Genomic DNA, 26,187 nt, shown 5'->3' on the forward strand with positions numbered 1-26,187 from the left:
AGCTTTCAACTATATTGGATTTTCCTTTTAAAAAGAACAATAATTTAACGTGGCTGCTACCAGAGAATTGTTAGGTGCATTTAAATGGGTGTTTGTGCTCTGAAAATCTTAATTGGAACTCTTTTATTGTTGTTGTTTATGCATGTGTTTGTTTGGGTTCTGAGGGAGAGTGAGCTCCTTTTGTGCATTAGGGACCCTCTCAGCTGAAATTCTGGTTTCAAACGAAATTAAACTGGCGTGTTGGAGATACAGCTTTATATAAAGCATGAAGACATGCTGAAGTATTGTTTCCAAACTATATGAAAAATCAAAACGGTTTTCCTATGTGCATCGTGCTGTAACAAACGTGAGCTACAGCAGGACCGATGGCACTCGAGAAAGAGACGAAGTCTGTTCTCCGCATCAACCTGTCCTCACGACACGGCTTCCCTGGATTCTACACAATGGTCAGGCCTGACGAGCTGACCCTAAAACACGCTGCCGAGGCAGAAATTCTGCTTCATCTTCGGTCCTGATGGCTGCACCACGTTAACGTCAACACCACAGTCCCGGCTTCACCGCAGCAGAGACCAAATTTCGGTTTGCAGGCCAGCTCACCCGCCCTCCTGGTCAGGAAGTGACTCAAACAAAATTTCTCCACTTTTTGTCCCAGTAAAGATACAGTATGTACTGCTTGCTGTACACACATCAGTAACCTCTATTCTCAAATCCAGATTCTCACATGGTACTAAAACCCAATAAAACAGTCCCTGAAATAAGAGAATTGAGGCATATTATAAAACTTTTTTCCATCAACTAAAGGGATTTAAAATTACATATATATTTTCAATGTGTATTTTCTAATAGTCTCTTAGTGGCACTGTCCTTCATCTGAGATATTACTTCAAAGCCTTTTCAACTTTTTTCCCTAAACTTTCTGAGTGGGTGTAGAGCATTCAGAGCGCTATGTAAGGAGTAAAATGTAACCCTGATCCCTCCACCCACATCCCCTGCTTAGCGGGACCCTGTCCCCGGGTCCTTGTCTTGAAACCACATAGAGCCGTCCGCTCTCCCCAAAGCCATCACCGCCAGCATGTAACTTCCCTGTGCCTTTTTTTGTGTCTTATCACAAAAGAGACGTTGTGCAAAATAAAATCCTTTTTTGCCAATTCACATTTTTAGATAAAGCATTTTACTTATAACTTGAGAAAAAGCTCTTTAAAACGATGATCAAAATAATCATGATACTAGGTTTAACCAGTGACGCCACATTATTGTGGTCTTAGCCTGAAACTCCATTTCAAATTCTTACCAAGTCCCAATCTCCTGCTCTATGTTTTCAGCACTAAACCAAGTGCAGGTAGGTGTCAAAGACCCTTACAGAACCTCTCAGTACCCTGTAGAAGGAAGAATAGGAATTAAAAATGAAAAGACGGAACGGGCCAGCCCTGCCTCTCCATCTGACAAAACAGGATTATTCCCTTCTGGGCACTTTCAAGTTAGATCGCATTCATTTTCCTTGTTTACAAAGCCTGCGATTGATAAAGTATAACAAACAGATGCCTGCTGAAATAGCTTAATTGACAAATTAATAAGTGAGCATATAACTCTGAGAAGTTGTTTGTAGGGAATATGGAGGGGGAAAAAAATGACCCCCTCTTCCAGAGACTGGTCAATACGTCCACAACACATCCATCAAGTGATGGAGAGACCGGCCCATCGATGGTGGATTCCTACGACCCTGGTGTGAAAACACCAACGAAATAACTAGGGAGACATTGCTTTCCTGGAAAACACTGTACCTGAGTATTAGGTGGCTGTACTGCATCAAATTAAAAAAATATTGAAAATGAGCTAGCATGTTTTCTTCCACCTCAAAGCCCCTAATCCCTCTTTTAAGACTCTTTACTAATAATCCTATCACTGCGCTGACCTATGCCACTGGAGACAGTCATGCTAAAATGAAGGAATCATTCGTCATCTTTATTTCTGGAAATTTCTTTGTAAAAACTGATTTTTCTTCCAAAAAAAAAACCTCCTGAGACATGTAAAAAATCAAAGGAGAGGAAACTCAAATTAATTTTCCATTTCCTTTTTCCAAAACTCTTTCTCTTGAATAGACATTCCCTGCTTAGAAGCAAAGGTAAGTTGACTAACCCTTCCACTCAACCCCGAGTGTCTCAGAAATAGTCTTTTCCTTCCAATTGCTCCTGACTGTCATACGCCCCAGTTCTGGGCAATGCATTTATAGCTTTTCAGAGTAAATTTCCTTATATGATACACATGGTAAATTGCTATATGCACTAGTCTTAGACATACCAATCACACAGAAGTATACACTTGTGTGTGCCTGCACACATCCATGAACAAATGAGCCATAAAAGTGGAGAAGAATCTTCCTTATGTAGTTATAACCTTAGACTCTGGTTTCTTTTTCCAAAACAAACCTAAACTAAAAACAAAACCAACAAACAAAAAATAGTATTTGCAAACATCTCTAAAGTACCGGGATTTGAAATCTCACGATAGCAAGCTCATTTAGTGCAGCATGGGGACTGGTGCACACCAAGACGCTATTTCATCGCTTTCGATGACTGCGATGTTCACCTTTTTCTTAATCATCGGCACCATAATCACCAGGGCCACTTGAAAGGCAATGGCAAACAATCACAGCTTGAGAACAATTCATTATTTTTTTTTCTTTTTTTGACCTAAAATAGACAAGGCTGAGCAAAATCCTGAGATTAATTTCTAGAATGAAAACCATCAACCGAGAAGTTAGGATTAAAAGGAGTGGTGTTTAATGAAAACAAGAAAACAAAAAAGCAAAGAACGTCTGAACATTATTGAATGGCGGACTAAAATCTCCATCATGCATATCAACTACATGATGAAGGTATATTGGTCAGCAGTTAACACAGACACTAAAGCTGAGTCTAGTACTCAACCAGCAACTTGGGGCTAACGCTGAAGAATCATCAACCACTGACTGAGTCCTTTGAATGTACAAATCTTCCTTATCTTAATTATTGAAATTATTTTTCTGGGACTGATGGGTGACCAGACTCTTTTACCAGCTCTGCCTAATAACTCCTTTTATTTAGAGTCTCAAAGACCATGAATTGAAAAAATGCTCATTTAGGTAAAAAAAGCAAGACAGCCTTCAACTAGAATAATGTACGTGAAAATGATGGCAGGTGAGCAAAAATAAAAATCCTGAAAAACAAGAAGGCACAGAGAGAAAACCAGAAATTAAACAAAACAGAATAAAATCTAGCAACCTCTAGCTCGTAAGAACTTAAAAAGCAACAACCACAATGTTTGAACTCCGAATCACACATATAGCAAAAGCCGTACTGGGCTATCCTATGCTAATTGTAGAGAATCGCTTTATACACCTCTCTCCTCTTCCATCCATCAGCTAACTCAACCCAACCCAACACACACACATGCATGCGCACCATTCCAGGTGTGCCATGGTCTCATTCTTTTGTGTCTTTAATGCTGTCCCCTCGGCCTGGCATTCCCTTCCCTCTTCATCTACCTTCAGGTGATCTAGCCATCCTTTAGTAACCAGCTCCAGCATGTGCCCCTCTTGGGAGTTAGACACCTCCCGCTTGGTACTCCTTGGTACACATATCTACTACAGCGCTTCACGAGCTGCATTATAATTATTAAAAACTTTCCTGGTTCTCCAATGAAACCGTGAGCTCCTGGAAGGTCAAGTTGGTCTTATACATCTCTTAAAACCACATAGTGGGAAAAATATATAGGGTCTGGAGTCAGACATTTGACTCTTGGTTTTGTCGAGATTCTTATCTGTGAAATGAAAACGGTACATGTTACGTTTCAAGATTACTATGAAGATTAAATAATTTAATTACCTAGCACATAGTAGGTGCTCAGCAAATGTTAGAGCTACTTCCTTTTGAATGCCAGCACAAGTAAAATACCTACCATTTAGTAGAAGTCCAATACATGTGTGTGGGCTAAACTGAACTCCTAATATGCTAATCGATCATAAAAGCATTTAAAGATAATTTCACCAACTTTTGTTAACTTAGATTTCAATAGTGAAGAATGGCCCAAGTAAAATGTCAGAAGCTGGGGCCCCACTGTCTAACTCAGGGGCCTACCAAGAATGACCCACCGCCTCATCTGTTATGCCTGGCTCACCAATGAGAACTGACTGCTTTGTCTGGGAATACTTCAAGCTTCATGGTACCTCTTTCTCCTCGGCTATAACATGGAAATGGAAACATACCTGATTTTCTTCCTCCCAATTCCCAAGAGAGTATGATTAAATGAGAACTATTAAGCTAGTTTCAACTTCTAGGGACAAGGTACCACACGCACGCACGCACGCACACAAGCACGCACACACACAAGTTATACTCATTGCTGCTCAGCATTTCAGGGTTTCAGTACAAGGCATTTATGAACTTTTTAAGAGAGACGGAAGACACTAAGAAAAGAGAGAAAACGGAAAAAAGGAAAAATGCGGTAACTATGCTTGACAGAGAGGAACCTCTTCATATTTGAATGCATCCTCCTACATTCAAACAGATTTAGTCCCATATGCACAACTGAGTATATAGCTCTATACTCCACATAGTACTTGAAGTGGTGTATTAGGATTCTACGATGATTTCTTACCATGTCCCACTAACTAAAATTCAGTGAGGCTCTCTGGAAAAAGAAGGACCGAAGCCTCTTGCAATGCGCAGGACTGGTTCCCTCACCCCCAAGCAAAGCTTCTGGACCCCACAGGTCTCCTTGCCTCTTCTGAAGCCATTATATTATCACATTAGCTCAAGGGGGAAGCAGAAGGCCTCGTGTTAATTATGTGTACGCAAACAACCAGTGCCACATCCAGAAAGCGTTTTCTTTCTTTTAATAATCCATTTTCACCTGATTAATAAAAAGTAAAAACTCCAGCTCCTTCAGAATCACCCAGAGCTTTGAATGGAAATCTTTTCTTCAACTAGGCTAGCTTTTCTCCAGCTGATCCTATAAACACTGCTGGCAATTTTTTCCTCAATGCCTCTAACATATTTTCACTTAGCACCAGTTTGATGTATAAGATCTGACAGCCCGGCAGTTATAGGCCACCTGCATCACTGTCGCCATGACAACAGTGAAAGACAATCCATGATCCCATGCCCTGGTCACACGTTTCAATACAGCTTATCTGTCCAAAGCCACTGAGTCTAATGGAAGAGAGTAATTACCATCTTCCACTCATTGTCAAAATTCCCACCATATAATGCTCTTCGAAATTATTTTATTCCTCTCACATGGCTGCTTTGCAAAAACCAAAAGAAACCTTAAGTGGGAAGGGGGGCGGGTGGGAGAAAGAGGAGGCTGTGACTGGTATAAACGTAGCTGACTGTGAGTGAACTGTCCCTTTGCAGCTGAAGAAAGCACCGGCCAGCAAGAGAGACACATCATAGTTCATCGATTATCATCTTAAGATTTTTTTAAAAAAATTTGAGTAAGGAAATTGGTAAAAATCTCCCAATTTCAGCCTATTCTAAAGGCATTTCATTTCATTACGACCATCACGACCCTTGCACAAGTATCACGATCTCCCCACTCCAGCACGTGGCAGTCACAGCACCCCCAAACAGGACGACAGACCACAAGGGTGAACATCAGGAATCAGCAGAGGCCTTCGATGTGGACATCTGTCTTATGGTAATTTTTTCCAGGACTCTTCAATCCCTCTCCTTCGTACTCAATAACAAAAATGGATAATGGACTGCTCGATTTGGGGGTTCCATACCTCACGGTCTTCAGGGTAAGTACAACACTGTCTTAGAAAAGTCTCATTCGTGCCATATTAAAAAGTGAACTCTGACCGGCAAACACTTTTGTGAGAAAACCTTGTGGAGAAAAAGTACTTACAGGAAAGAGTAATTAAATTTAAAGGCAAAGTCAAAAGTCACGTGGACTTGAAAAGCAAACTACGAAGAGGGAAAACTGGACAAAAGGGCACAGAAAGATAGCCCTCCAGGGACAGGTGGCTCGACTCTCGGTGAGGCGAGAGGGCTCCACCCGCCTTTAACCTCTGTCTCTTTCACGGAAATAAAATCATACTTATCACCTGCTCAAGTGACTACCAACGAAATTATATGAAGTGGTTCCTAGGTTTGTGGTTAACATAAAATACTCCTATTAAGAGAACATAAGCAATTTCCTATGGTCAAATATACAGCTGTCTCAAAAGGACAAAAGTAACGTCATTTTAAATATAAAAAAATTCTTAGTCTGCTATTTGTATACTTGTCAGAATGAGCCTGAAATGTTTTATTTAGGTTAAATCCTAAATACCACAGCCATAAAGCATTTAACCAGCTGTCAAAACATTATAGTTGTGAACTGACATTACCTACACTGTGTATTAAACATGGCATTCTACACATTATACAACAAACATGGCAAGCCCGATTAGTCAAAGGCCTCTGTGACACAGCCACTTTATTTGCTGGCTGGTGGACAGACCTTATCATTCTCTTGACCATCCTTTGGCCCTGTCACTTTTCATCAGCAGTCCTCAGAGGAGGCCAGAAAAATATGGTATGAGATAAAGCAGAGGCTGAACCTCCTAATGCAAAAATGCAATCGTTTGCGTCATTTTCCATAGGACATCACAGATACAGATGCTGGCAAACACACGGATGTTGAGGGATCTCTAGTCAAAATGGTTCACCCACGACCGGAACATCCCAATCAAGTCTGACAACTTATAACATTTCGATGAACCGTTTTCATATAATCCTTTGTGAATCTCACTTAGTCATCCTAGCTTTATCCTCGCCCTATTCTGGTGGAAATTGAAAAACATCATTTAGATAACAAGGGCTAGATAAATATGGGCCTGGATAGAAAAGAGCTAGAAAACTCAAGCTGCCATTGGCAAAGAAATTTCCTATCTGCTACCCTCCACCGCCCATGGGAAGAAATCCAACTTGTAGCAGTTTTCCGTAATGTTTTGTGTAAACTTCATTTAAAAGGATCTTCTGTATTACACACTTCGTTTGAAGAGTGAACTCTGAAAACTGGTTCAGAAACCTCTGTGGAGGAAGCCAGTAGTTCCCACAAGCGATACACAGAGAGGGAGTATTTGTCCCCCACATTCCAACCTGTCCCTTCCTGCGGTCCCAGCCTCTGCCTGGCCCTCTCCACAGTCCTCTGTCTCCTTAATCTTGACACTTTTGAAGATTATGGCCCACTCCTTTATAGAATGATCCTCAGTCTGGGCTTGTCTGATGTGTCCTCATGATTAGATTCATATAATTCTTTTTAGAAGAACACAGAGGTGATTCTGTGTCCTCGGTACATCTTATCAAGAGGCATATGATGTTTGTTGGTTTGTCTCTGTATCGGCAATGTTAACTTGGATCTTTTGGTTAAAGTGATATCTCCTAGATTTCTCTACTACGGAATTACTATATTTGCCTTTGTAATTTGTGGGGAGGTAGTTTGCCTTATTTTCCAAAGGACACCACAGATATAGATGCTTGCAAACGCATGGATGCTGAATGATCTCTAGTCAAAATGATCTGTGGTGTTCTATAGAAAATGACACAAACTACTTAATTTTTGCATTAGAAGGTTCAGCCTCCATTTCATCTTATTCCATCTTTTTCTGGCCTCTTCTGAATATGACCATACTCTCCCAATCAATTCCGCCAACTTATAACACGTTGTGGGGAGACACTTTGAAACTATGTAAATATACTATTTATTCCTCATTGAACTTTCAGCTCATCAATCTTAGCAGACGTTGATGATTGACGTTGATGATTGTGTAACTCCATCATTCCCTTTGTATCTATTAGTCGACCTTCTAAATGAGAGTTGTCGATCTCTCCATTTATTTACCAATTCAATTCCTATATCGGTATAGACTTATGGATTCTTATTTTACTAAACTGGTTATAACTCATTACCATATTTATTTTGATGTTCAAATTCTCTCAGTTTGGCCCGTGGCAGCCCATCAAGCAGGCTCCTCTGTATTTTTGATTCTTTGATCATTATGTTCCAGGTCCACGTTGTACTTTCTCTGTCCCAGCCAGGTATGTGGCCTTTTCTCCAAGTCATACTCCGTGTTTTATTTATTTATTTATTTATTTATTTATTTATTTAGGCACCCTTTGGTCGACCTCACAGATTGCAAGGACCTTGTCAGCTTACAATCCCTTATTTTTAATTTTTATGCCTACAGCACCTGGTCTTCCTAGGTGGTCTCCCATCCAAGTACTAACCAGGCCGGACCCTGCTTAGCTTCCGAGATCAGATGGGATCGGGCTTGTTCAGAGTAGCACGGCCGTAGACCATCCTCCATATTTCAGAAGGGCATACGTCGACCTGATGGTTTCCAAGACTATAATGCAAATACACTGAAGAAGCAATGTAAAAATAAGTGTCTGTCTATTCTATACAGAATGGAAACCTCACTGGTCCGTCTGGAGAAAGCGCATACACCTTTTCACGTGCTCACTCCTAGTGACATCAGAACTGGCTCTGCATCTGGCCGCACACAGCCAGGCTATGAAAGCCACGGGGGCAGCTTCAGGCCAGAGAGGAGAAAAGTGAGAACACAGAGATCAGAGCTCCAAAGCAATAGTGCAGGATGGAAAAGGGGGAGGACCGCCCGCCGGCCAGCCAGCCTGCCCCGGGCAGGGCCGGATGTCGCAGAGTTTTTGCAGGACCCGCCGAGCCGACCCAGGGAGGCTACAAGAAGGAGGCGTGGGGTTTCTTGCCCCCTCGTGTCACTACCAAATTACTTATCACATTTCACTTGCTCAGGAAATAGCTTCTGCTTCCATTTTACGTGCCATTGCTTAGTAATCTGTGACCGATCTGTAGGGGAAAAGATATTGTTATGTTCTTTTCAGGAAGAAGAAATAAAGCAGAGAACCTTCTACGAATGCTCAGGAGCGAGGACAGTTCAGGCTTTGCAGGACCCGAAGCCTGTAATATTTCATCTTTTTAGAATAAGTAACTAATAGAAAATAAGCCATGACCATCTGACAATTTCTAGGGCCCCTCCCAGAACTCTGTAAATGGCTGTGGCAGTGACAGGACCTGAAGCTCAAGCTTCATTCACTTTACAGTAAATGTCCACCTCTGCGCAGAAGCAGTTCCAGCTTCTTGCCGTGGCCCCAAGGATCAGCATAGGCGAATATTCTAGAAGAAATAGTCTCAGAGAACAATTCTGCGGCGAGGGAAGTCCGACAGCCCTCCATTGGTCTGAGAGAAGCGGAGCCTGCAGGTTCTACTCCAGGAAACAGTACCAAGGACATACCTGCTAGATGGGCTTCAAATGCCACCAGCAGGAGAGCAACCAGAACCCCACGAAAGCGTGGGAGCAACCCGTCTGGCAGAGGAGGGAGAGTCTTGTTGGCTCTCTGCTGGAAAACTTGATCTGTACGCAAATGCCAGTCTGCCTACCCAAGGGAAGTGACACCCGCATGCAGCTAGGATACCTAGAAGCCCTCAAATCAAACTACGGTGACAAATCCGATCTAAACTTGCAGACGTCGCTTGAAAGTGGAAATTCAGGCGAACAGGGCTAAGGGATGCTCCTGGGGCGGGGAGACTCCCGTTTTGGATCTGACTTTCACGTTCTGGTATCTGCCTGATCCTCCACGGCACCCGCTCCCTCGGACCCGTGGTACCTGGCACCGCACGCTCACTGAACCGCTCACCACGGGCGGAACTCGTTTTCTCACCTTTATGCTATTGTCCCGCCGTTTCCTGTGCCTGCAACGGCTTTCCCGTCTTCGCAGCCTAGAAAAGCCCTCGTCACCCCTTAAGGCCCCGCTCGGACGCCAATCGCTGCAGTCTTTCCTGATACACTCTTTACCTGCTCTCCACCCCCAAGGAAGAATTAAATCATTCTCACCTCTGCTTTCCTTTGGTGGTTTTGTATAAGCCCACTAGAGCCCTTAGATTATCCTGGGGAACGGCATGTAGACATTTCACCAGCTACATCAGCAAGAGGCCCATATCCGTGTTCTTTGAATTTCCAGCAATTACTACGGTACCTGGCACACGGGCGTTAACAAAATGTTTGCTGAATTAAAGACTGCTGCCAAAGCTGTAAGTGTTCTTTCTCCTTCTACCTAAGTACAGGCTTATCTTAATTAAAATAAAGCTACAATATTATTGGGTTTTTAAATCACATAGCTGTATATAGTTGTATATAATTACGATGTAATCAAACCGCTGATATTTTTAGGGACCTCTTTCTCTTGAAACCCTCCTTAACTATCTTTGACAAAATATCAACATATTTCTACTGTGTAAGTGTTGTGTATATGTGTACGTCTTTTTCCTTTTAAACTTTTTATTTTTGAAAATGTCAAACATACAAACACAGTCAGAATAATGTAACGAATCCCCGCGGCTCAGCTTCAACCCGTGGCCTTTCCGTTTCATCTGTACCTCACGCCCAATTCTGTGGTCTGAATATTTGGGTCCCACCCAATCCATGTGCTGAAATCCTAACCCCTCAAAGGCGATGGAGTTAGGAGATGGAGCCTTTGAGAGGTTTGTCAATCATGAAAGAGGAGCCCGCATGAATGGGATCAGTGCCTGCTCCGAGAGGCTTCGCAGAGCTCCCCAACCCTTTCTGCCACGTGAGGGCACAAGGAGAGATCCGCAGCTGGGAAGAGAGACCTCACCAGCCCATGCTGTCCCCCTGACCTCAGACTTTCAGGCTCCAGAACCAGGAGCAACACATTTCTGCTTTTCATAAGCCACCTAGTTTGTGGTGATTTGTTAGAGCAGCCCAAATGGACCGAGATACCCGCGTTCCCCGCTTCCATATTATAGTAAAGACGATGTCAGTCATAGCTCCACATCCGTAAGAATGTTAATGTTATTCTCTTTTTTCAAAAACATAACCATAATGCCATTATCACTTCTGAAAAGTACTTCATAATAATCCCATAATATCATTCAAGAATATTAAAATTTCTCATTGTCTCAATTTTTCACACTAAATTTTTAACACTGAAAATATATTGTCACTTCACACAACTCATAAACGGATCGTCCTATTTTAATAAAAAGCCCTCAACTTGTATCCTGTAGAGCCATAACATTCTACAGGATAAGACTCCTGAAGTCTCCTTTTATTGCAATGTATTAATTATGCTGCTGAGATTTTGTTAAACATTTGTCCTATATAGATATGTAAAATAATTTGTTTTCAGTTCATTACCTTTCTACCCAAAGATTTTACTCCACAAAGATTTCTGCATGAGTTAGCACCACTTTTGAGTTATTCATAGCCCAAAACAATACATTTTATTTTAAGTCTTAAAGTACGAGTTTTTCCTCTTCCTGAAACTCGAGTGTTCACTCTTAACACAAATACTTTCACTCTAAATTTTCACTTTTAAAATAAAACTATGGCTAGAAAAAAACTGCCCTGGATGAACAATTCATAAGTAAGTCAAGTATGCAACGTTACAAAAGATCTCTTATAATTTTTACTTGGGCATGCATATAAACGCATAAATGTTTACATCCACAATAACGCAAGTCAATGAACGCAAGAGACCAACGTCAGGATAAATCTGGGAAGAAATCTGCCTCTTGGGGCAGACAGACTCCAGGACCGCAGGGCTGTTCAGAAGCAGGTTTAAGATTTAAGAAGGTTGCATAAATTCATTTCTCGATGACCCTGGACACACAGTTTATAATCTCTGATTTAGAACTGGGAACTGATGCATAAAGAACACAAAGGAAGTGAACTCAATTTATGCAACTGAAATGTATGTGAAAACCTGAATGCAAATAACCAAACATTTGTATGGGGAAATCTTGCCATTAAATAAATACTAAGGTAGAGACTTTGAGAAATTAGATTCTTTTTTATAACGTAAAATCATCCTTTTAAAATTTGTTTTAATAGAGGTTTCCCCACCAAATATACAAAGTCGCTGGAAACGTAGAGGTCAATTTAAAATAGAAAATATTTACTAATTCACATTAATTAAATGTGAGGTGACACAGACCAATAAAAAGCAGGAATCATTTCAAAACAGACACAACTGTACAGACTGCAAATGTTTGCTAAATACATGTCCTTTGAGATTCTCGTTTTGGTGATTTTATTTGCAATTATTTTATTGTTTGCCTGTTTTAAAAACACAGATATTAAATAAAAGCAGTTAATTTTGTTGGATGGATTAAATATCCTCCCCTACCCCTGTTTAATTTACTCTGTTAATTTGTTTACTGATACTCTTTCATATAAGGTAAAAAGCCATATTACAATGACCACAAATTCTGAACATCTGGGTTCAAAGTAATCGAGTCCTGCTGTATTCTGAATTTTTACTCTTTTTCATGTGTTCCAAACAACTCCATCCTATCTCCAGGGCCCCCAGAGAACTGGCCCTTTTATACTTGAAGATTCAAGAAGCTCCTTACTCATAACTGGCCCTTGAGTGTCCTTCACATGGTCTCTTGGAGAAGACACCTACGCATACAACACTGTTCTTGCCCATTCAAGGCTGCTGCCAGTCACCAGAAATCAAGAGGGTGTCTATTCTACTTCAGCACAAGGACAGGGAGCCTGACAAAGAAACGCAAAAGAAAACACAAGTCACATGGAACCAAATGCCTTTCGGACAGATGCCTGGAAGGATTCAGTTCCTTCAGAAAGTCACATTAGAAACTGCCACTGTAATCCCAGGCGCCAACACCGCCGCTTCACAAGCTACCATGCCCCCTCCATCCAGGGTGGCTTTGCCCATTTCCAGACTAAACCATTCAAGCTGGTTTGTACCCTGCAAGGCAGGAAGTGAATCATGCTGTACTCAACTGAAACTGTAGCAGGTTTTAAGGAAGCTAAACGCAGCCAACCAAATTGGATCAGTGACACTTAGCTTGTTAAGAAGTGTCATGGGATTGTTATTGATGACAAAGGATTGGCACTTTGGATTTACATCTCCCCTCACAGATGAGGCTTCTACAAAGCATAAGGCACATCACCCATGAACACCGCAGAGCCACCTGGATCACCGCCTGCAATCTGAGCTCTCAGAGCGCTCTGACAACCTAGGCACCTCGACTCAAGTTAGAATCGCGAGAACATGGCTAGAACCAGACCTGGACTGTCTTCCTTATTCCTCAGCGGAATAAAATAAGTTCTTCTTTTTGTTGCCAAATGCAGGTTTCTTTGTCTCTGCTTTTATCTTTAGTGTCATCTGTGGTAATTTTTAGGGTCTCAACACAAGGAGAATCCTAATTATGGGGAAGGACATCATTATATCTTATGTACTATAATCCACAAGCAAATGTTTGGGGTTCCTAATTATATTGATCCAAATACTTCCCTTGTGTTTTCTTAAACACTCATTACTCCCCTTCAAGAAAGATTTTTAAAAGGTTTCTAACAGAGAATTCCTAAATTTACACTTTGACTTAGAGATGCTGAGCACATAAAAATCTAATCTCTAAAAATAGTTAAATTTGAATGCATTTTTTTATTTTTAAGCATATTCTAAATACAAAACTTAGTATAGTTTACAGAATATTTATTTCCTTAAGAAAATATTTAAATGATCCAACAGTGACAAAGCCAGGTATTCCAATCAGAAAAATATATAAAGTGTTTTTTTTTTTCACTTTCTGAAACACATCAAAATCATTAACAGAGAATAGAGAAATTGGTCTAAACTGCTGCCACCTTTCCAGGTTTCATTAAAACACAAATTTAAAAGATTATAAATTACAGGTGTAGCCTTTAAAAAATTACAAAAGCCTGAGATTATCAAAGGAACAGAACAGGTTCTCTAAGTACATCAGACAATATCAGAGGTCGGCAGCTCAGATGAAAAAGAATTTTATCTAGTAATTCTCAGGGCCATTGTGCGTACATATTTTTAGGGCTTCTCACAGATACCTAGTCATACATGCGGATATATAAAAGAAAGCAAACCCTAAAGGAACACAATGAATTTATTTTTTAATGTCCTAAAATGAGACTCGTGAACCCACAGCGGGCATTTCTTCAGTATGGACAGCGAGATATTTGCCACAAAAGACTTTCTCTCTGATATCAGCTATAACCCATAAGTCAAAATATTTAAAGGGTTTTCCTGCTGAAGAAAAATCAAAAACAGTGTTCAGTCTTTTAGAAAATAATAGTCATGAGCACAGACCCTGGAATCAAACTGCCTAAGTTCAAACCACAGTTCTTCCACTTACTAGTTGTATGACCTGGGTCAAGTCACTTAGCCTCTCTGTGCCTTTGTTTCTTCATCTGTAAATACTCTTACTCCACTGGGTGCTTTGGAGAGTAAACGTGTTAATAAGAGTAAAATGCTTAGTACAGTGTCTGGTGTATAGTAAGTACCATATAAGTAATAGCCGATAAGATAAGAATATAATACACATCACATATGAGGATCTGGCAGTAGAAACATAACCTTGACCATCTTTGTGGGGCATCTATATTCTAGTGTGGGGGAAAAAAAGAAAAATGGGTTCCTAACAAGACAGAAGTATATGCCATTGAAAATATGTTGGACAGCCCTGATTCAGTCATTTGGTCAGTGTTTAGATTACAGCCCACTGGGACTGAACAAGCTGGAGCAGGGGAAGAGGGCAGAACACTCTCGACCTGCAAAAATAACATACACAAGAGCCACTTCTGGCCAAGTGATCCAAGTTGACTGGGTCCTCTCCCTCCTGTCAAGGTCTCTGATGGCACACAGAGGAAGGACACAGGGTCCTACGTTGTAAATGTGGTCATCCAAACCAACCAAATTATTTTTTGACAAGGGATTTGTAAATCGTAGGCTTGTTAGCTAGATGAATAGCAGTCAGCAGCATTTTCAATTAAAGTCTATGATCTCGTTTCTCACGGAATTCAAGGAGAAAGTCAGGTATGGTGTAAGGGTGTTTTCAAAATCCACCCCGATGAGGTCGACTTCGAGACATTGTCCTCAGTGCCTGGCTCACCCGAAAGAAAAACCTATTCGGTTTTCCACTACACAACCTTTTCTAGAGACCGTTTTATAAGATGTTACTGTAATCAACAACTTTTAGTAGATATGCTTGAGATGGAAATGTAGCCAGCCATTCGTCTACTCATTTCAGATGACACGAAAGGAACACAGACCCAGCCATTAAAGTCTTATATTATACTAGAAATCAATTTAATTAAAATAATTTGACAACTTCCCAAATACAGTTTTCTTACCTCTTTTTCCCTCACACTTCATAATCCATCTATGGGCATGAACTGGTGGATCATTTAGTGTACCTAAACACAGCCATTACAGACTTCTTCAATAGTACCCTCTAAAGAGACACTTTGGGATACACAATATTTATGTATTTGAAGACAGACACTCTTCTGAGGTTAAACATCTCTCAATCTCTCCATTTAGTCAACTAGATGATGTCTTATTAGCTATTCCAAAGAAGCAAATTAATAATTATTGTAGGCTTGAAAAGAGACTTCCAATCACAATCTAGTTTGTCTCTTGAGGTTAAAAGCCAACCGAAGTGAGCTGCCTACCACGTGAATGTAAGTGCCTCTCCTAACGAGAAACGAGCAATATTAAATTACAGGTTACGACTGATTCCTTACACAAAAAGCTGCACATCCAAGCTAGATGATGTCTTATAAAAGTGGTTATTAACCAGAGCCAAATTAATAAAACCTTTGGTTAAACCGATGCCCTTGATTCTCTATTTCCTTATTGATACCATGGAACTGTATAAATGTGTCTGAGGTAGATGAATATTTTAAGGATATCTGATCCTTAGGCATCATGCATCCACGTTAATCTTTTGCATTTTGTTGCATATAATCCTTTCTCCACAGTTCTAATTTTAAAGATAGTTAGTCCATTAAGAATTAATCTTTTCCCATATAAAGACTGGTCACAGCTAAGATCTAATAGTTTCTTCTTAATCTTTTTTTTTCCTCATGGAGAAACATATGGATTATGGTATTAACTATTCTTTTTACTCTGACTTTTCATTTTGAAATTACCAACAGATAAGGAAAAGGTGTCCTTTAGCACAGTTCTCAGAAATAAAGCAGCACAGTAACATTCAGTCTGCAACTCGACAGCATCCTTAAGGATGGGTCACACTGTGGTGATTTTTATTATTTTTTTTTAAAAATACACAATGGTTTTAGGGAAAAGGTATTTCCAGTATCAAAGCCAATGTTTGGGGCTAAAAATTCTGAATCCACACTGAGGGACAGACTCATCACTTAGGTTTTAAAATAGGCTACGTTTTTTCCAAGTTTACAGAACAACTATTTTACTGGAAATTCTACCAGTGGATATGCCGTAGAGTGAAACATGAAAAGGGAGAATCATTTTCATTCGGGCACATAAACTATGACTAACTCAGGCTCAATCTGTTGGCTTCGTAGAGCTTTCGTTTGTTTTACTTTGCACGGGGGTCTCTAAAGCAGAGAGATCTGGCTGTCTCTAGTTGTGTCAAAGAGGTTCAAATATTAACGTGTCACTGGGACTTAACTATCGTTCAGGTAAAATTTTAAATGTTAAAGGTTCCTTATTTTTACACAAATAATCCGACCTTTGAAGCCTTAGAAAACTATTCAGCCACCTTACAGCATAACATGTCTTTCCCTTGATTGTAATAGTAAATAACTTCCAATGTTCTGAAATCAATCAGAATTATTCTTTGGCTGGATTTCATACCTAAACCACCGCTTTGAAAGGGCAAAAAAGGTGTCAGGCCATGTAGATTCTGGAGGTGGGGAGAAAGCCTCAATTTTTATACATTAGCCACTGGTTTACTTGCATTGATGGAGACTCAATGCAGCAAAGCATTGAGTAGTTTTACATATAGACTTTATTTACCTTCGTTCCCTCAAAGTGGCACTGTATAAAACGAAATTTAGAATATATACTAGAGGTATATATACATAAAAGATAGTGAGATGAACTATTTATAAAGAAAAACACTTCAAAGACAGGAATAATCAACCTTGAATCCATTTTATTATCTGAATCCATTTTATTATCCATATTATCTGAATGTACCGTCATTTCTTAAAGCACATCAATGTTTAATTAAATTTTAAGTAAATATCTGTAAGTACTTCAAATACTTAAAGAGTTTTGATCCTACTAAGGTTTGGATTTTCCTGAAATACTTATCTTACTATCTTATCCTTCAATTTCCTCCATTCTCTATAAACCAATATGGTCATCGTAATATAATGAGACAAAAATAGATATTCTGAGCATCTCGAACTTCTTCCGGGTAAAGCTCTAAATCTTTTTAAAGAGACAGCTACAACCAGGAAAGAGCTGGCACAATTCGGATCACATTTACTTTTATACGACACTATGACTCTGCATTTATTTAGTCCCACCTTGTCGCAGAAAAGGTTTAAGACGGTTTACAAAACTACATACAAAATAAACCATAAAGTTAATTATAAGGGATCAGCAATTTCAGAAAAAGGGAAAAGGTACATATATGTCTACACGCACATTATTTTAAAAAGGTCTGAAAAGTTATCCCCTAATTTCATAGCACGACACCTCTGAGTAGTGGAGGTATGAGTAATTTTTTATGAAGATGTATTTTTTAAAGTTTTTAAAAAGTAGATGAGAAGCTGACATACATTCTCTCTCTCTCTCTCTCTCTCTCTCTCTCTCAAATATAACTTTCATTAGGTCTTTTGTTTCTGATTGGTTCATAGAAATCCCTTCCCAGTGACAAAAAAAAAGGACAGTACAGTCTACCCCCCCGTCCCGCACACACACACAAGAACAACCATGTCTGAAGTCCAATATTACTCCCTACCATTTATATCTGAAGGAGAGGAAGCATTTAAAGAGTAAAAAAAAAAAAAAAATTAATCCAATTTTATGGGGCAACATCTTTAAAAGATGGTTGATTTCTTTTCGTGCAGTCAGGCACTGCATAGACCCTCTCAATAATGAAATGAAGATGCGAAGGTGAGAGAGAACTCACTTATAAATTTAAAATGGGGAAAGTGACAGGAAAAACAAAGTCTTTGTAAGATGTGGGGGTGAAACAAGATGAGGTCGTTTTTACTCGGCCTTCAAAGACAAATAACACTCTCTTTGTGTCACTTTTCACTACAAACCTCAAAATGACTAAAACTGGAAACGCAAATCCCTAAACTTTATTGCAACTTTTAGGAAAAACCCAGTCAGATTTCTCTCCAAAATTTCCAAACATCTACCAATAACCACTTAATAGTTTTCTCTTCTCTCAAACTTTCAACTTGAGCAGTCAAAATGCTTTTCCTTCCAAAGCTAGAACGAAGGTCTAGCTTTACTCTTTTCTCTGAGGTTTTTCATCATCACGCGTTCTGCCTTTTCTCCCCAGTTTTCTCAAGGCTTCCTATCCATCTAAGTCTTCACCCACCACTGTGTCCATTGCCATGCACATGTCAGCATCTCGAAACCTGTGAACAGAGAGCTACGAAATGATGGCTACACTCTGAAACAATGCCCGAGACACCATCTTCTTGATTAGCCCCTAAATGTACCCAAGACCGAGCCTGTGTTGGCTTATTTCTGCACCTCCTACCAGCTGCCTAATTCACGGCTCTGTCTCTAGCACAGGCACGCAGCCTCCCTAAACTTCTCCGACAAGGTCTGGTGGGAAAGGGTCCAGGAGGGAAAAACTCAGACATGTCTATGTCTCTCTCGATTTGGAAAGAAATAATAACTCCTAGGAAGTGCTCTTTCAATAACATGGGCACATGGCACAAGTCGTCCCTGAGAAGCACAGCAAAAGCTAGACGGCAGGACAGAAGCCAAAAGTTACCACAAAATAGAAGTCCAAGCCCTTCTTCAAAGGGAAGGACACCGGAGAAGGTGGATTTAGTGTTTGGACTTTCAAGGCTACCGGGCCTGTTTCTAAGTCTGATTAGTCTCGACTTGACCTTCCATCACAGTCCTTCAGCTAGTAAGCTCCTAGAAACCGTGGATCCCACCTCGTCCTTGCTACAGAGAAGCTGGCAGCAGAGCCAGCAGCAGAGCCTGGGCACCCTGAATTCCACGATTCGAATCACGAACAGAGTAACTTGTCCAGCACCTGAAACTCCCATGAAAGCAGGTCCCACCAGATGCCCATTATCCAACTCAATCCACTCATATCCAGATTCCACAATGCGGAGAGGCAAATTCTTCCAAAAGAAGTGATTCATAGAAGTTAATTGTTCTCTAATGTTCTTTAATTAAAGAAACTGGGCAATGACTTTGGTTTTTTAATTAAGCCCAACTTATTTTTCAATATCCTGAAGTTTTGACATTCGACTCATATAGATTCTATTAAAAGACACTCCAACTCATATCAGAACAGAAATTAATATTAATATGTAAACTGATAAACATTCAATAAAAAGAACATTTTTTTTTACAATAAAAGCAATTAAAATGTGTATATTTAGAAACAAAAAAGAACTCACTACAAAAAAATGTGTTGCTAATCACATGGCTTTATTCCTCTTACTTGTCTGTCCTTTGCAAGAATCCACATTATACTCCACACATATACTTACTCATACACAAGGCAAACCAACTGACCATCACACTCCTATATAGAAGAGATCGTATAAGTTTTAAAGAGGTAACACCATAATTCAATTTAGTGGACCCACTTTTAAAATAATAACAATAACAACAATTACAAAAGCACAAATATTCAAGATATTCCTATCACCGAGAAGCTTCCCAACTACTTGGAAGGGCTCCCCCTCTTGAATGTAGATCTCCTCCTGGCCTCCCTCACACCTCCTATGCACGTTGTATTTTCCCGTGAAGCCAGCCTACCCTCTTCCTCACTTCTCATTCTCTGCCTCTATGGGCGTCATCCCCCTGCCACCACTCTGACAAGAAGCGGGGAGCTTCCAGGTGCCTATTCGGTCCTCGCCTTGTTACATGGGATACTACTGGCTACACCCTCCTTAGCTTTCACTAGACCACTCTCCTGGTTCTCCTCACCAATGGGACTAACTCCTTCTTCATCTCCTTTTGAGGATCTCTACCTCCAAAATACACAGGAGGTTGTTTTCCAAGGTTCTTGCCTAGTTCTTCTCTTTTCAAGCTATACACCCTTCACCGGTTTCGTCCACTCTGAAGTTTTAGCCATCTTCAATGTCTACACCTGCAACTCAGACCCCTGGACGAAATGCTAGGCCTGTATATTCAAATGACTATTGGACGTCCCTTCAGGGATGAGCTCATCTCATGTCCAAAGATGAACTGATCATCTTCCCTCCAAAACCTAAGGCATTGCCTATAATGGGTAATGACGGCGTCATCCAAGCTGCAAACCTGAAAGTCATCTCTGATTTCTCTCCATCATCCCTGTCTACTCAATAATTACTTCCTTAACATTTTGTGCGAATGGTCTCACATTTCCATCTCTATCTACGACTCACCTACTTTAAGCTCTTCAGCATCTCCTGCTGAGTATCCAGTGATCACCTAACCGACCGCCCTGCCTCCAGTCCTTGACTCACACCCACCCTTCTCAGGGTCAACAAGAGTACCTCATCTAAAGTCCGCCTACCTCATCGCTCCCTCTGATGGCTTCTCTTCACATATATCATAGGGTTTAAGCTCTTAAGCACGACATATGAGGCCGCCTGCCTCCTAAAACCTACCTATCTTACCGGCTTCTACTTCTACCGCGTTCTGCCCTGAACTTTCTGTCTCAATGACACTAAACCACTTGTGATTCCCTGCTCACGCCCCAAATTTCACACCTCCACTCCCCAACCACCCAAACCGTCTCCAAGCTCCTCCAGGGCAGGGGCGGTAGCCCGGTTAAGGCTGTCCGGTCAATGCTTTGCCCAGCTTCTGGCTCATTAAAGGTGCCATGTGAACGGTCAATAATAAATAATGGCATATGGTGCGTGGCAAGTCCAAAATGAATGACACCCATAGAAAGTGTGGAAGGAATTTGGACTCACGTTCAAAGTCACTGAAATGGGGTCTATAAATGCTAAAATACTTTCCACAGAAGAAGTACAAGGAAGACAGTAACAAAAGCTTGACTCTTCCTTACAACACCCACCACACAGAGTCATGCTCCAGATTTTTTGGAGAAAACATGTTGGCTGCCCGCTGAGCCTGCCATCACGAGGCACAACAGTGGGCATCTGGGTGATGTGCTAATAATAACCGCTGATATTTATAGAATGCTTATTGTGTATCCAGAACTTGACTGAAAATTCAACATGAATTCTATCTCTCAGTCTTTAAATCTGCACCATGCAGACAGAACTACTTTATCCCTGCTTTACGGGTGGGGAAACTGAGGCCCATGTGGTAAGTAACTTTACTAAAGGCACAGAGACTTAATATTAAGGAAACAATTTGCCAGAATGCAAGCCAAGTCGCCATACATATTTTTCATTTCATTCCCAAAATTGTACGTTCTTTTCTTCGAAAAGAACCTATTGTCATCAAACCTTTGAACCACTGCTTCCACCAAATAAAGCCATGTCGCTAAATTACAGGATCACTGCCATCATCCGGGGCCTCATGGCCAGCATCATCAGCACATCAAGACCGAAGGGAAAGACAAACAGATCCTCTTATCCCCATCGAGGCCCCTGACTCTCTTTTGCCCCAGAATCTGCCCATAATCCTCTCTGGTTTGCTTCAAACTTCTCCGCCGACCTTTCATTATGAAAGGTGCTTTAGAACACGTAAGAGCCAAGCTCTCTTCTGTAAAAACAGTAAACTCATCACTTCAGGAAGAGCAGGAGCCAAAACTATTCATAGGCTCGAGAAGGACTTAGATAAATTCACGGATGAGAGAACTCTAGTGGTTTATAAAAAGGGAAGGATGGAGGGGAAGGACAGCACTGGAGAGGAAACTGTGTGCCAGAGGACGACCACGCCTGGCTACAAAATCAATCAAGCCCACAGACCCGTACTGAGCACCTCCTATGTCCGCAGCGCTATTCCAGGCCCAGAAGACAGCAGGGAAAGCAAAGAGACAGAAATTCCTGCTTCTATGGAGCATGGAGCTCCAACCACTCGCTGGGTCCTGTGAGGGAGCGTCTGCTCCCGTCACGCAACTGGGCCTGTGCAGCAGAGGCTTCTTCTAACCTGGGGGGCCTGGCACTACTGGGGAGCCCTCTGTGCACACACAGGCTCCCGACACACACAACTCCAAATGCGGCTGTGCTATCCTCTAGATTCATGCTCAAAGCCCAGGTAAGATTTGACTTTGGCATTCTGGCAGACGAGCAAACTGAGAGAAACAAGACGTTTTGAGAACAACCACAGCTAATCAGGCCACATATAGAAGCAACTGAGAGCTGACGTCCAGCAACCCAGAAGTGTCACCCTGTGCTTCAGATCAGGGCGAAGTGGAGAGAGCCAGTCGGGGAGTTAATAGTAAGAAGTATTATCTGGGTGTGGACCTTCAAGTTTCCCTTCAACCATGCCCACCGGCACAGGTCCACAGCCTTCTAAAGTCCTAAATCCTTCAGCCTCCCCCAAGGACCAACACAGAGAAGTCACACACTCTGCACCAACACTGTCTTGGTGTGAAGCCCTGTTCTCCACTCACTCACCCTGGCCAGCGAACCAAAATCCTTTGGGACTCAGAAGCCTCACCTTTTAAATGGAAACAGTAAGTATAACGGCCTCATAGGTCGGTTGGGAAAAATTAAAAGAGCTGATAACATGTAAAGCATTTAAAACTGTGTCTGGCTCTCAGGAAATGTGAGCTGTTACTATTATTACTTTTCCTACCAATAGGATTTCAGAGGTCCCTTTCCAAGTCATGGCAAATTCTGGAAGCCATATACTCGATATAGAAATGAGTCACTTAGAGGCATGAGTTGTCCCATTCTGAGGTAAAACCAAAATTCAACCAAATGTTTAAACACACACAAATGCACACAGAGCCTGATTCTTAGACATACCTTCTTACTTTGATTAAAAATAGTCATCTCATTCAGAGAAAGTCAAAACTGACTTTGACTGCAGTATATATTTTCAAAAGGTGAAAAAGAAAGAGTAGATTTTCCTTCTTAATAATTTACCCAGGCCCTCTGGAAAGACAAGCTGAGCCTTGGTCTGCCAGAGAGATGAGACAAATAGAAAAGAAAATGGGAACGGGAGGACTTTTCAGGCTGATGGCTGAACAGCACACTAGAAAAGCCAAAAATCTAAGTGGTCATTGACAACCAAAACACCCTAATATTTTATTACTATGCTAATGAATCTGCCATGGTGGAAAGGGTGCCAACAACAGGTCTACACAGATGTGTTTGCTGAAGCACAGACACAAGAGATAGATGAGAAATAGTCCACTTAGAAAAGAACCTGTCTGTAAACTCAAAGCCAAGCGGGTAAGTTTTCTTTGAGTTTGGGGGGTTTCCTTTGTTTGTTTGTCCGGCACAGGACAAGAAGTTTATCAGTGCATCACAGCAATAGAATCACCTATGTCATGCCCAGGCCAAAAACAACCATTAAACTCAACCAAGTTAATTTCTCTTGCCCTTTAATTGGACCGGAGAGAGTTTTATCTTTCATCTTGCAGTTATAAAAGAATGAGTTGTTAGCAAAACTATCTGAACTTGACTTAATTCTAAGGTCTCCTCCTGTCTTTCCACGTGCTTGTCAAAAGTACTCAGAATCAGAGAGAAAAATATGCTTGCCCATATTTTCGACAGGAGACAGAAAAATGGCGATGTATACAAGAATGTGCTAGATAGGGTACTACATCTGCAAAGTTTTTTGTTATTTATCTTCCTTTATTGAGATAATAATCTAAGCCCTCTAAGTTATGAAATTCTTTACTTAGAAAATGTGCTGGCAAACCTACGATAAAAGCGATACATCTCTAAACCTGAAGAAACAATATCTGTGTTTACAGACTACATCCTCATCGTCTGCAAAGATTGTGAGTCCTATAAGTTGGCCCACTGCTCACCCTCACATTTTTATCTGCCCAAACTCACATTTCTAAAGGAAATTCAGCTAAAAGTGGTGCAGTATTATGTTGTGTGAGAGAGCCTACTAGTAAGAATTCGAGAGTCTAAAAAATTGACCTGAGACTCACCTACACATACCTGCCACAAAGCCTGAAAACTGAAGTTGTATCATGATTTTTAAAAACTGATTAAAATCCTTAGGCTGTTATTTGGCCTTATTAAAGGAAGAGTTTTACTTATAAATCATTAAGAAATGGTATAAAGAATATATGCCTTCGTTTCACTACTGGATGGCAGATGGATAAGTGCTAAGTCAAAGAGAAAAGCTGCTCTAATCACTAGAAAAAAATGTTGATTTTTCCAGTCACATTTAAGACTCTAGCCCTGAAGTTCAGGACTAATGCCATAATTAACAAGGACATGATAGAATATGTCAGCCGATCTTACAGCTCAGGTTCGTTCGAGAAACATTTTTTGAGTTCCTTCTGTGAGTCAGGCCCAATCTCTGCTTTAAAGGAGCTGACCGAGCAAGGTGGCCCCTCACCCATAAGCAGTGGGGACCATCACCGTGTCATTCGTAGGGTGCTAGGAGAACGTGGTGCAGAAGGAGAGGCCCGGGGCGCTAACCGGAGAGGACCCGCAGAATTAGGACGCACCCCTTCACGTCTTGCTGACTCGCCTAATTTTAGACACCTCATTTCCAAGCAGGGCACATGCACATACGCATTAAATTTATCAACTATCATCGGTCATTTCAGTGACAATCGAGCCTTTTTTGTTTCTGTCGGGGTGGAGGCCTCTGGGTAGCCAGAAAGTAGGATGCAAATATTCCTAGGATTTAAGGGAGTGCCAGCACTGCTACACAAAGTACTGAAAATCTGCCTGTCATACATCTGTTTCTGTCCTACTGCCAAGTATCCTTACAAATCGATCCAATCAGATGTGAGTTTTGCGGTCGTTAAGAGAGTAAGTGACTTTCTCAAGGTCACACAGTTTGTTTTGGCAAAGCCGGAACTAGACCGAATTTCCTGGCTCCCAATATAATATTCTTTTAGTTAAACCAGACTGCTTCCTAATCATGGGATGAAAGCCGGAGACAGCGACAGTGGAAGCATTCGTTATATTGGATCACCAGAAATTCTATGAGACTAGACAGATTGTACAGCCATCCAGAGGAAGTGACTGGCTGGGTGTTGATTTAGCCTGAAAAACCTACAGCACAGGCCAGGAGAAAAAGCAAGAAAACGCCCGAAGCAGCAGACCTCTCCCAAAAACAAAAGCTGGGGTATTCACTGGCACGCAGCACCCAGAGAGCACAGGGCAGAGCGGCCAGCGGGGAAGGGTGGGAATGCCCTGAGCACACGGTCAGAGGGAGGCGAGCCACTCTGAGCGCGGCCTCTCTGCTCGCACAGAAACACAAGCTGCTTCTGCTTAAGAAGGACTCAAGGCAGAGGCAGAAGGCTCCTTAAAATTCGGGCCGAACCACGAAGATGCTCAGTAGATAGCAAGCCAGGAAGGAGAGTCAGAATGGAGTTCCCACCAGCTCTCTCCGAGAAAAGTGGAGAAACTTTTATCCTGTCTCAAAAATCGATTCTGCATCATGAAGAGTCCACATCCCGATGTCTCCTAGCGGTCCCTGCCCTTGCCGACTTCATTTTCTCCCTTCCTCTTCCATCCAGCTCTCCTCTCCATGGCCCATCTCGGCCACCTCCATTGACAGTTGGACCAGAACACCTGCAATCAGCCTACTGCCCCAACACCAGGTCAGTGCCCGTGAAGCAGTGAAGGGGAAGGTTCTCTGGATCATCCCCCTCTGACCCGAGACAGTCAGGATGCTCCTCACCCTCCTAAGTTCATGTGTGCTCTCTCCAATCTCTGCGTAAGGCATCAGAGAAGCCATCATTTCCATCTGCTTCTCTTAATAAGAAAGTAACATCTTTCCAAAGGCACAGCGGCCATGAAGCTGTGAGGCGATGAGGCAAGTAGGTTTTTTTTTTATTGTAAGAACGTGCCAAGGTGGAGCCATCGCTGCTGTGTCCTCGGGCCTGTCCACAGCTCCGCAGTCACTATCTGACCTCTTCCTGGCACACAGGCTTCACTAATAAGCTTAGAACAGAGACGAGGAAGACAGAGCAACGACCATGAATACGCGTGCTCCCCTGCCCTTCTCTGCTGGAAGAATAGGGTTACTCAAGCAAGAGGCTCAGTCAAAACTGGAAAAAGAGAAGTTCTTATTA

The 26,187-nt window shown here is 41.5% G+C and overlaps 1 protein-coding gene and 1 non-coding gene across 3 annotated transcripts in view; both read right to left on the reverse strand.

Moving 5' to 3' along the window:
* The window catches only part of MAML3 (mastermind like transcriptional coactivator 3), a 365,957-nt gene that overhangs the window by 320,716 nt on the left and 19,054 nt on the right, over positions 1-26,187 (reverse strand). The window lies entirely within an intron of this gene.
* Positions 8,204-8,322, reverse strand: LOC120613630 (5S ribosomal RNA). The gene has a single exon (XR_005655742.1). It is a non-coding gene; the product is annotated as a 5S ribosomal RNA (ribosomal RNA).

This window comes from Pteropus medius, unplaced genomic scaffold (assembly GCF_902729225.1).
Source record: "Pteropus medius unplaced genomic scaffold, Ma_sr-lr_union100, whole genome shotgun sequence".
NCBI classification, from domain to species: domain Eukaryota; kingdom Metazoa; phylum Chordata; class Mammalia; order Chiroptera; family Pteropodidae; genus Pteropus; species Pteropus medius.